Consider the following 10,267-nt stretch of genomic DNA (forward strand, 5'->3'; position numbering starts at 1 on the left):
GATCACGCCCTGAATCAAAGGCAGTGCTCAACCTCTGAGCCAGCTAGGCTGCTATTTAATTAATTTTAATAAATTTAAATAGCCACATGAGGCTAGTGACTACTTACTAGACAGCACATTACTAGACTGTGCATAGATATTTTTATAACAACTATTTTAGATGTAGATACATCTTAGAGGCCATCTGCTACAAAAGTACGACTTGTCTATGCCCAGGGAAGGGGTGGTTGATCCCAACTACATCTAAATCAGCAGTGCTTTATAGAGCAGTGCAGCTTCTGTGCAGAATGAGAGCAGTAAGTAGAGGGTGGAAACTTCTAATCTGCTTGGCTTCTGAAGTCTGCTTTTCCAAAAATATTCTCCTTAATTGCTTGGGCAATGACTTAGATGAGACTAATCAGACCTTTATGAGTCCCTTAGAAAGAACAGTTGCATCTTCCATTCTTGTCATTGCCTCTGGTTAACAAATTGGCAACAGCTTTGATGTATCCGTCAGTATTGGGAACAGCTGTGATCAGGACTCCCCTGATCTACAGAAGTCTGATTTCAGGGTGCCATCAGGTATCACGGCTCACAGATGTTTTGAACACCTGCTTGTTAATGATCCTAATTTCATAGTATATGCCATTGATAGCTGTAAAGATGCAAATCCCCTAAAGAAGTAAATCTTTATTGTCCTTTGACATGTTGGAGAAGAATAGGGGACACCAGGTATCTGATTGGAAACTCTATAGATATGGAAAAGATAAAAGAACTAGAAGGACAGAAGTCCCAAAACACATTTATCTACTACAGAAATTTGGCTAAGGCTTCTGCTATTTTATAAGATGTAAGATAGCATCTTATATGGCTATGATAAAGATTGATTTTATCATATTTTATTTATTATATTTTATACATAGTCTAAACAATTTTCAGTTTTCATAATTCCCATAAAATATTACTTTTCCATTTTTTAAAATTTTTATTTATTTATGATAGTCACACAGAGAGAAAGAGAGAGAGGCAGAGACACAGGCAGAGAGAGAAGCAGGCTCCCTGCACCGGGAGCCCGACGTGGGACTCGATCCCGGGTCTCCAGGATCACACCCCGGGCCAAAGGCAGGAGCCAAACCGCTGCGCCACCCAGGGATCCATTTTCTTTTCTTTCTTTCTTTTTTTTTTTTTTTTTAAACTTTTCTATTAATAAGGATGTCACATTACTGAGAGAAAGCATCACCCATAATTTTTTTTAAAAGATTTTATTTATTTATTCATGAGAGACACAAACAGAGAGAGAGAGAGAGAGAGAGAGAGAGAGAGACAGGCAGAGGGAGAAGTAGGCTCCATGCAGGGAGCCCAATGTGGGACTTGATCCCTGGGCCGAAGGCAGGCACTAAACCGCTGAGCCACCCAGGGATCCCCTATCACCCATAATTTAACTGCTTTACCAAAATAACAATTAGCAATTTTTTTTCTCATCCTTTTTGTTTGTTTGTAAGATCTTATTCATTTATTTGAAAGAGAAAGGCCACAAGTGGGATTTGGAGAGAAGAGAAAAGGGAAAAGGAAAAGCAGACTCCCTGTTGAGCAGGAAACCCAATATGGGCTCAATCCCAGATCATGACCTGAACTGACAAAGCCACTCAGGAGTCCCTCCTGTCTTTTTTTCTATGCATGATTTTTTTAGTTTTATTCACACGGTTATAGTTCTAGTGTATACAGTTTTATAACCTGACTTCAAGCTTCTTGAGCTAGGCATTATAAAAGGGAATATTACAACATACCTATGATAACTAGGTCAGTTAATATCTGTCTCTGAAAGTTTCTGCCCTTATTTCAACCCTGGGGCTGTGACAATGATGCACTATATGAATTCCAAAGAACATCCTTGAAAAATGTACCTCTACCTGTTTTAACATTTGCTCTGTGTCTTTGAAATCTAACTGTCCCTTTGTGAGACTTCAGCATGGTATGAATTGTGTGGTACAAGAAAATCAAGCACTGTTCAGACGTGGTGGCTGGCATTAAACAAAAATAGCAAAGGTTCAATGGGAAGGAAAAGGAAAGGAGGTGCCAGGTGTGTTATTCCATTTCATTTTTATCACACCCAGTCAGGTAGGTATTATCAACCAAACTTCAGACATGAGGGATTGAGAAACTTGCCCAAGATTGCATTATTATTAAGTAGCAGAACAAGGCAATGACTTAGATGAGACTAATCAGACCTTTATGAGTCCCTTAGAACAGTTGCGTCTTCCATTCACACTCAGGTCTTTCTAATACACTGGGGCTGGTAATAAAAAAAGCATATAAACATCATTAAAAAAAGGAAAACAGGGATTTTTAAAACTTTTAAAAAATATTTGAGAGAGAGCATGCACGCATGAGCAGGAGAGGGACAGAGGGAGCTGGAGGAGAGAGCATCTCCAGCAGACTCCCTGCTGGGCATGGAGCTTGACACAGGTCTTGTGGGGTTCCATCTTATAACCCTAAGATCATGACCTGAACCGAAATCAAGAGTCAGATGCTGGGATGCCTGGGCAGCTCAGCAGTTGAGTATCTGCCTTCAGCCGAGGGTGTGATCCTGGGGTCCCGGGATCGAGCCCCACATCGGGCTCCCTGCAGGGAGCCTGCTTCTCCCTCTGCCTGTGTCTCTGTGTCTCTCGTGAGTAAATAAATAAAATTTTTTTAAAAAGAGAGATGTTTGACTGAGCCACCCAGGTGCCCCAAGGGATTTAAAAAAAATTTTTTACAAGAATATATTCATGTATTTCTTGGGGAAAAATGTTTTTTATTTTTTATTTAAAGATTTTGTTTATTCATAGAAACAGAGACAGAGCGGCAGAGACACAGGCAGAAGGAGAAGCAGGCTCCATGCAGGAAGCCTGACATGGAACTCGATCCAGGGTCTCAATCCAGGGTCTCCAGGATCACACCCCAGGCTGCAGGCGGCGCTAAACCGCTGCGCCACCGGGGCTGCCTGGAAAATGTTTTTTAAAGAAACTTTTAGGGGTGCTAAGGTGGCTCAGTCGGTTTAGCATCTGCCTTCCGCTCAGGTCATGATCCCAGAGTTCTGGGATCAACCTCTGCATTGCTGCTCCTCTTGCTCTCTCTCTTTCTCTAATAAATAAAACCTTAAAAAAATAAACCTTTAAGGAAGGGTAAATGAAGAAATATGATATTCCTCCTCCCCCAAGAGTGAGTTAATCACCGTTGGTAATAATACCAGAATTTGTAAGAGATACACTTTTAAGGATGTCCTGGGTAATTAATAATACTTTGTACAGGGCAGCCCAGGTGGCTCAGTGGTTTAGCGCCACCTTCAGCCCAGGGCCTGATCCTGGAGACCTGAGTTCGAGTCCAACGCGGGGGTCCCTGCATGGAGCCTGCTTCTCCCTCTGCCTGTGTCTCTGCCTCTTCTGTGTCTCTCATGAATAAATAAAATCTTAAAAAAAATACTTTGCACAATCTACTACATCAAAGATAAAAAACCTAAACTTACTCAAGGGGAGTAAATGTCCCTGTCAATTCAAGAGCCTGAAGACTTCCCCTCTAGTTATAAATTGCTACTTAGGTCCAGTCAAGCCTCTGACTTTGTAAATGAATGGGGGAAGGGGATAGCAGAAGTTCCCAAATTGGTTAAAAGGCAACATCAAACCTACTGTGTTGCTCACCAGCTCTCTGCTGTCAGATAGTAGCCAATCTGTTACAGGAAGTTGGATGCCTCAAATAATTCACCAGACCTAAGATGTATGCATTGTTGTTGTAAACATATCTTGACTGTGAAGTGTGTCCCTAAAACCCTGGAGCAATGTGTGGTTACATCCTGGGTGCTAATGAGGGGTATCCCCTTTCACCAGAGAGAGCCCCTAAGCTCCAGCGCCTATATCCACCCCGTCTTGCCACATCTGCTGGAAATCCATGGCTCGCTTTTTTATTCCTCTCTTAGTTTCCATGGAGACCCAACAGTTTACTTTTTCCCCCCAACTCTAAGCCATGGTTATTTTTAACTGTAAAACTCTGAGCCAGGTCACAGCTGGGATCTGGAAGATGCAATGACGTCTATAGCCACCCTTCTCTCCCACAGACGCCTTCTTTTCTGCAGTTGCTGGGGGCGGAGGCACTCCTGGGAGATTTTGCTCTCAAAAGCATTTTGCTTTGCATCATGAAGTTAAACCTATGCCGACTTAGATCTGACAGGTGTCCCAAATCTGAAACCATGCATGCCCAAAACAAGGCAAAGATTTTCGTGGGGTGGAGGGAGGAGGGCTGCCAGGTAAGCCTGACGTTGCTGTCACGAATCTGTAGCTAGAACTTAGGTAAATACCCTTTGGTAAAAATACATCAAAGTGGAGATGCCTGGGTGGCTCAGTGGTTGAGCGCCTGCCCTCACTCCCAGGGCGTGATTCTGGGGTCCAGGGATCAAGTCCCACATCGGGCTCCCTGCATGAAGTCTGCTTCTCCCTCTGCCTGTATCTCTACCGCTCTCCCTCTGTGTCTCTCATGAATGAATGAATACATAAAATCTTTATATATAATATATATATCAAATATATATATATCAAAGTGCTATCCTCTAGGGGAAAAAGTAAAGGCTCTGGCTCCTGCCCCCCAGTGGAGTGGGTTTTTCTGCTGCAGCTTGCCCTTGGTTAAAAAGGGGCTCCTATGGGCACCTAGGTGGCACAGTTAAGTGTCTGCCTTCAGCTCAGGTCATAGTCTCAGGGTCCTGGGATCAAACCTCACGTTGGGCTCCCTGCTCAGTGGGGACTCTGCTTCTTTCTCTCCTTCTGCTCCTCTCCCCCACCGCCCGTTCATGTTCCTTCTCTCTCTCTCTCAAATAATCAAAAATAAATAAATATCTTAAAAAAAAATAGGTTCCTATACAAGATATTGTATGGAAAAGATGTTCTACCTCTCCAAAGAGACAGCATATTCCCATGGGGCCAGGGTTGGTACCATGCTGCCCCCTCCTCCTCTACAGAGAATTCGAATCAGTCCACTCATCGCTAAGGCCTCTGGTACCTGGGAGCTAGGGTCTTTATGGCATTTCTGAGTTTTTCACTCCTTTTCAATATTTTTTTTTGGGAAAAAGCTATTGAATAACCCTGGAAATTGCCCTCTACATCTTAGACAACATCCTAAGATTGAAAATGGAAATAAAACCTAAGACACTTAGCCCCAGTTTGATCTGTCTTCTCACAGGGAACACTGATTGGGAACATTAAATTTAAGCTCCACAGTGCAGGTTCCATTAATTTTTTATTTCTTAATAAATTTTTATGTTTTTAAGGAATTCCCTAAATGAAGGGTGGTAATAGGGAAAAACCCAAATCAGGAGTTATCTATTGTTTAATGGGAGAAAGAGGTTAGGACACTGTAATTTCAGAAACAGAGTATATATACTTGGCAGACAGCTCTCCAAGGAGAAGAGAAATGTATTAGAAGTGTCATGAGTTGGCACTTCGCTGTCAGTTCACCAAAGAAGGGTGATGACAGCGTTTCAGCATTTTTACTTTGATTAACAAAGTGCTGGTTTCTTAAAACAACTATGAGGTCTTCTCCCTTCCACACTTCCTAAGACGCTACTTCTGTTCAACATAACTCTGGACCAAGGCAGGATTATTAGCAAGCCACCTGGAAGCTTTCTGCCACAGGAGACCTCAGGGGAAACCAGCACAAGCTGAAAAAAAAGTGTTGCTTGGTTAAGAATGAGAGATTAATTCAACCAAATAATTAGTGTGGTGCCACAGAAGTCTACCTCCTGTGCTCCAAAGTAGAAAACCAGTGCATCAGACTTAATTATCCAGCACTGAAAGACATATAACAGGTCTGGGCTGGCAAAGGTAACCACAGGGCTTGCAAAGACAAAGGGAGGTACATCTATTAAATCAATTTTTTTTGTAGGTCTCAGTTTGGGGTTTTAAACCTTTTAATGGTCACTTTCTAAATTCTTGTCTCAATTTTCTCATTATTCCTACTCCTTACTGGGAAGAGGATCCAGTACACAATAAAAAAAAAAAAAAGAAAGAAACTCATCCTGACAAAGGAATTTTAATGTCAGATTTAATACATTCACCCTTTCCTTAAATAACTTTTTTAAGATTTTATTTATTTGTGAGAGAGAGAGAGAGAGAGAGAGAGAGGCAGAGAGAGAAGCAGGCTCCATGCAGGGAGCCTGACATGGGACTCGATCCCAGGTCTCCAGGATCAGGTCCTGGGCTGAAGGCAGTACTAAACTACTGAGCCACCTGGGCTGCCCTGTTTCTTGACTTGGAGGCCTGGTCAGTCAAATCAAAGAGCAGTTGATACTCTTATCATGGCACATCTCAACTGACAGAAGCCAATGCAGTAGGCAAAACTCAACAGAAAAAGAACTCCTCTCCATTAGATTTAGAATTTGGCCTTCCAGGGGTGCCTGGGTGGCTCAGCGGTTAAGCGTCTGCCTTTTGGCTCAGGTCATGATCCTGGAGTCCCGGGATCAAGTCCCACATCGGGCTCCCTGCATGGAGCCTGCTTCTCCCTCTGTCTCTACCCCTGTCTCTCTGTGTGTCTCATGAATAAATAAAAGATTTTAAGATTTTTAAGATTTTATTTATTGATGAGAGACACAGAGACAGAGGAAGAGACACAGGGAGAAGCAGGCTCCATGCAGGGAGCCCGATGTGGGATCGATCCTGGGACTCCAGGATCATGACCTGAGCCAAAGGCAGACGCTTAACCGCTGAGCCACCCAGGCACCCCAAATCTTCAAAAAAAAAAAAAAAGAAGAAGAAGAAGAAGAAGAAGAAAGAAAAGAAACTGGGCTTCCAGACTTCTCAAATTATTCACCTGTCCCCACTTCCCAGCCCCCAACCCCTCAAAAGCAGCAAACTAAGTTCTGGTACATACTTCATGGATAGGCTACCTAGATTCCAAAATACTAAATGCTCACTTACTGTTTTTGCAAATTAAGTGCCTAAGTCAGCATGCCCATTACTATCCTATCCAGGCTGCTCTGACCCTGTTTACAATTAAAGATCCTCCTCAATTCTCACTTACACTGCACTCAGAAGAGCTGGTTATTGTGCCTGATTGAAAAGAAATTCTTTCTACACGAGGCTACAGCCATGGCAGTGTCCCGCTGTACCACAGATGGTCCTTCCTGGTGGATCATATGGAAGTTAACCACATCTGGCTAAGCAAACTGGAAAGGAAAGCAAAACTTCCAGATCAGTCAGTGCTTCCTGAACCAAACTTGAATTTTTAGAAATTCAAACAAGTGAAAACAAACAGGTCCGTATAAGTTGTGGGAACTTTTCTTTTCTTTTAAAAGATTATTTATTTGACAGAGAGAAAGCACAAGCAGGGGGAGCAGCAGGCAGAGGCAGGGGGAGAAGCAGGCCCCCTGCTGAGCAGAGAGCTCAATGCAGGGCTCGATCCCAAGACCCGTGGGATCATGACCCGAGCAGGAGGCAGACTAAGCCACCCAGGTGCCCCCGTGGGAAGGCTTTTTGTGTTAACAATAATACAGTGCATATTTAGGAGGTACCCACAAGGACATCCTTAAAACTTGATAGTGCTACTTAGAACACATTACCATTCTCCTGCCCAGAGATAAGTGGAAGAGTGTTACAAACCAGTTTTGTCAAGCTTCTCTACAATTTGGGGTTTTTAGTTTGAGAGTGAGCGAGAGAAAGTATGAGCCGGGGGAGAGGCAGATGAAGAGGGAAAAGCAGACTTCCTGCTGAGCAGGGAGCCCATTGTAGGGCTTGATCCCAGGACCCTGAAATCATGACTTGAGCCGAAGGCAGATGCTTAACCGACTGAGCCATCCAGGCACCCTTGGGTCTGATTCTTTACACTGGAAATTTTAGTTCTCTTTATTACCTATCGACATATTTCCTAAAGCTAGAGTGACTTATCAACTGGAATTTTGTTGTTGTTGATGAATGTCATTGGTCTTCTCCCCTTTCTGGCTAACCACAAGCTGGTTTCATGATTCAAAATTGGGAAGCTTGTTCTTATCTCACAGCAAGGACTGGTTAGTTAGTTGATTTCAGATTTAAATGGGCGGGGAGGGGAGGAGTTGGGGACCTGTAAACAAGGATGAAAACTGGAACCCAAAAAGGAGATAAACCATGGAGTTAGTTGGTCTCAAGAAAGACAGTCTAGGGGCACCTGGGTGGTTCAGTTGGTTAAGTGACTCTTGATTTCGGCTCAGGTCATGATCTCAGGGTCCTGGGATTGAGCCCCATCTCAGGCTCTATGCTCAGCGTAGAGTCAGCCTTGTCCATCTCCCTCTGCTCCTCCTCCCACCCCCACTCCCCCCACTCCAATGCTTCCTCTCTAAAATAAAATCTTAAAAACAAAACAAAACAAAACAGTCTAGATCTCTGAGCATGCAAAGGGTCAGGACATGGAAAGAAATTTGATCTCTAGGGATGTCTGGGTGCTGGGTGCCTCAGCAGTTGAGCATCTGCCTTTGGCTCAGGGCCAAAGGCAGTGATCCCAGAGTCCCAGAATCGAGTCCCGCATCAAGCTCTTTGCATGGAGCCTGCTTCTCCTCCCTCTTCCTATGTCTCTGCCTGTGTCTCTCATGAATAGATAAAATCTTCAAAAAAAAAAAAAAAAAATTTGATCTCTATTTTCTACCACTGGCAGAGAGAAGGACATGCCTAAAATTCCAGAAGAAACCTTGAAATTTAAATTACAATAAAAATTTCGAACAGTAAAGTCTTTATTAATATCACTTAGTTTGAATAAGTGCTCCCTCTTTGGAATGATATGGACTAAGAGAGACCTTGATTAGTGTAGTTGGTTTATAGCCAACTTTGTCTAGCAGCAAAGGGGAAGGATGGAATATGCTTTTAAGGCCCTGCCAGCCCTGAATTTTTAGTAAAAAGAAAGGCCTTCCTTTGTGATATGAACAGGGAAGGAAATAATGTATTTAAGTCAGCCACATCAAATATCAGCAAGTGCTTTTCTATTATAAACACAAAATGATGGCAAATCAGTGACTGGTGAGTAGCCCTTACCCAAAATATGGCCTGACCTCTGAGAAACCTACCAGGGATTCTAGGTCATAAATTTTATACAGTTGGGTTTACCACAGTCATAATCCTACTCCCTAAGCTATAGTCATTTGAAATGACAGGCTTATTTCTCAATCAGTATTTTCAACCAGGCCATTTTCCTCTCTAATCTAGATCCTCACCCCTACTCCCATCAGTTTTTTCAGAGTTTGACTGGTTCCAAGGTTTCTATCAGACTGTCTTCCCATCCTCCCACTCCTAACTACCCCAGCTGCCCCTTGTGTCCTTGCCAACTGAACCTCTTGGCATCATTTTCCTCACTCCCACTGCTACCTCCACATCATCCTCCACCTACTATGTCTGCAATAGTCTACTTCCATCTGCCACTTTCTCTCTCTCTCAATCGTATTGCCTCAAGTGCTCACCTCTCCCAGGGAGCCTTCCTTCATCAAGACTAAGGCCTCTACAACAGACACCACCTAACCCTGATGTCTAATCTATCCCCCATTTTTTTTTTAAGATTTTATTTATTCATAGAGTAAAAGAGAGAGAGAGAGAGAGACAGAGAGAGAGAGAGAGAGAGAGAGAGAACAGGGCAGAGGGAAAAGCAGGCTCCATGCAGGGAGCCCGATGCGGAACTCAATTCTGGGACTCCAGGGTCACACCCTTGGCTGAAGGCAGGTACTAAACCGCTAAGTCACCCAGGGATCCCCTATCCCAAATTTTTAGAACAGGAACTACCTTTCAGGAACAAGAGGCAATCCCTTTATAATCAAGTAGGGGTGATGGTGGTGGCAGAGCACAATTTCAAAGAGATACGATAATGCAAAGAAAAGATGGCATTTCCACAAGCCACCCTTTTTCAAGATTGAAGTCTTCTAATTCCCTCAGATCCTAAGAGTTTCCTTTTCATTTGCAACCCCAGATAAGCATGCTTGCTTTTTATTTAAGATTTTATTTATTTATTCATGAGAGACACACAGACAGAGGCAGACATAGGCAGAGGGAGAAGCAGGCTCCATGCAGGAAGCTGGATGTGGGACCTGATCCCTGAACCCCAGGATCACTCCCTGAGCCAAAGGCAGACACTCAACCACTGAGCCACCCAGGCACCCCTAAGCATGCATATTTAAATGAGGCAAAAAGTTTGAACAAATATTTCCAACAAAGCCTATAATATTTTAATTAGATATGTTGAATGTTGAAAGAATTAAAGAATCACTCAGCTCCTGGAGGCAATTTATACAATTTTGAAGTTATTTCTATATACAGTT

Source organism: Vulpes lagopus, chromosome 12 (genome assembly GCF_018345385.1).
Source record: "Vulpes lagopus strain Blue_001 chromosome 12, ASM1834538v1, whole genome shotgun sequence".
NCBI lineage: Eukaryota > Metazoa > Chordata > Mammalia > Carnivora > Canidae > Vulpes > Vulpes lagopus.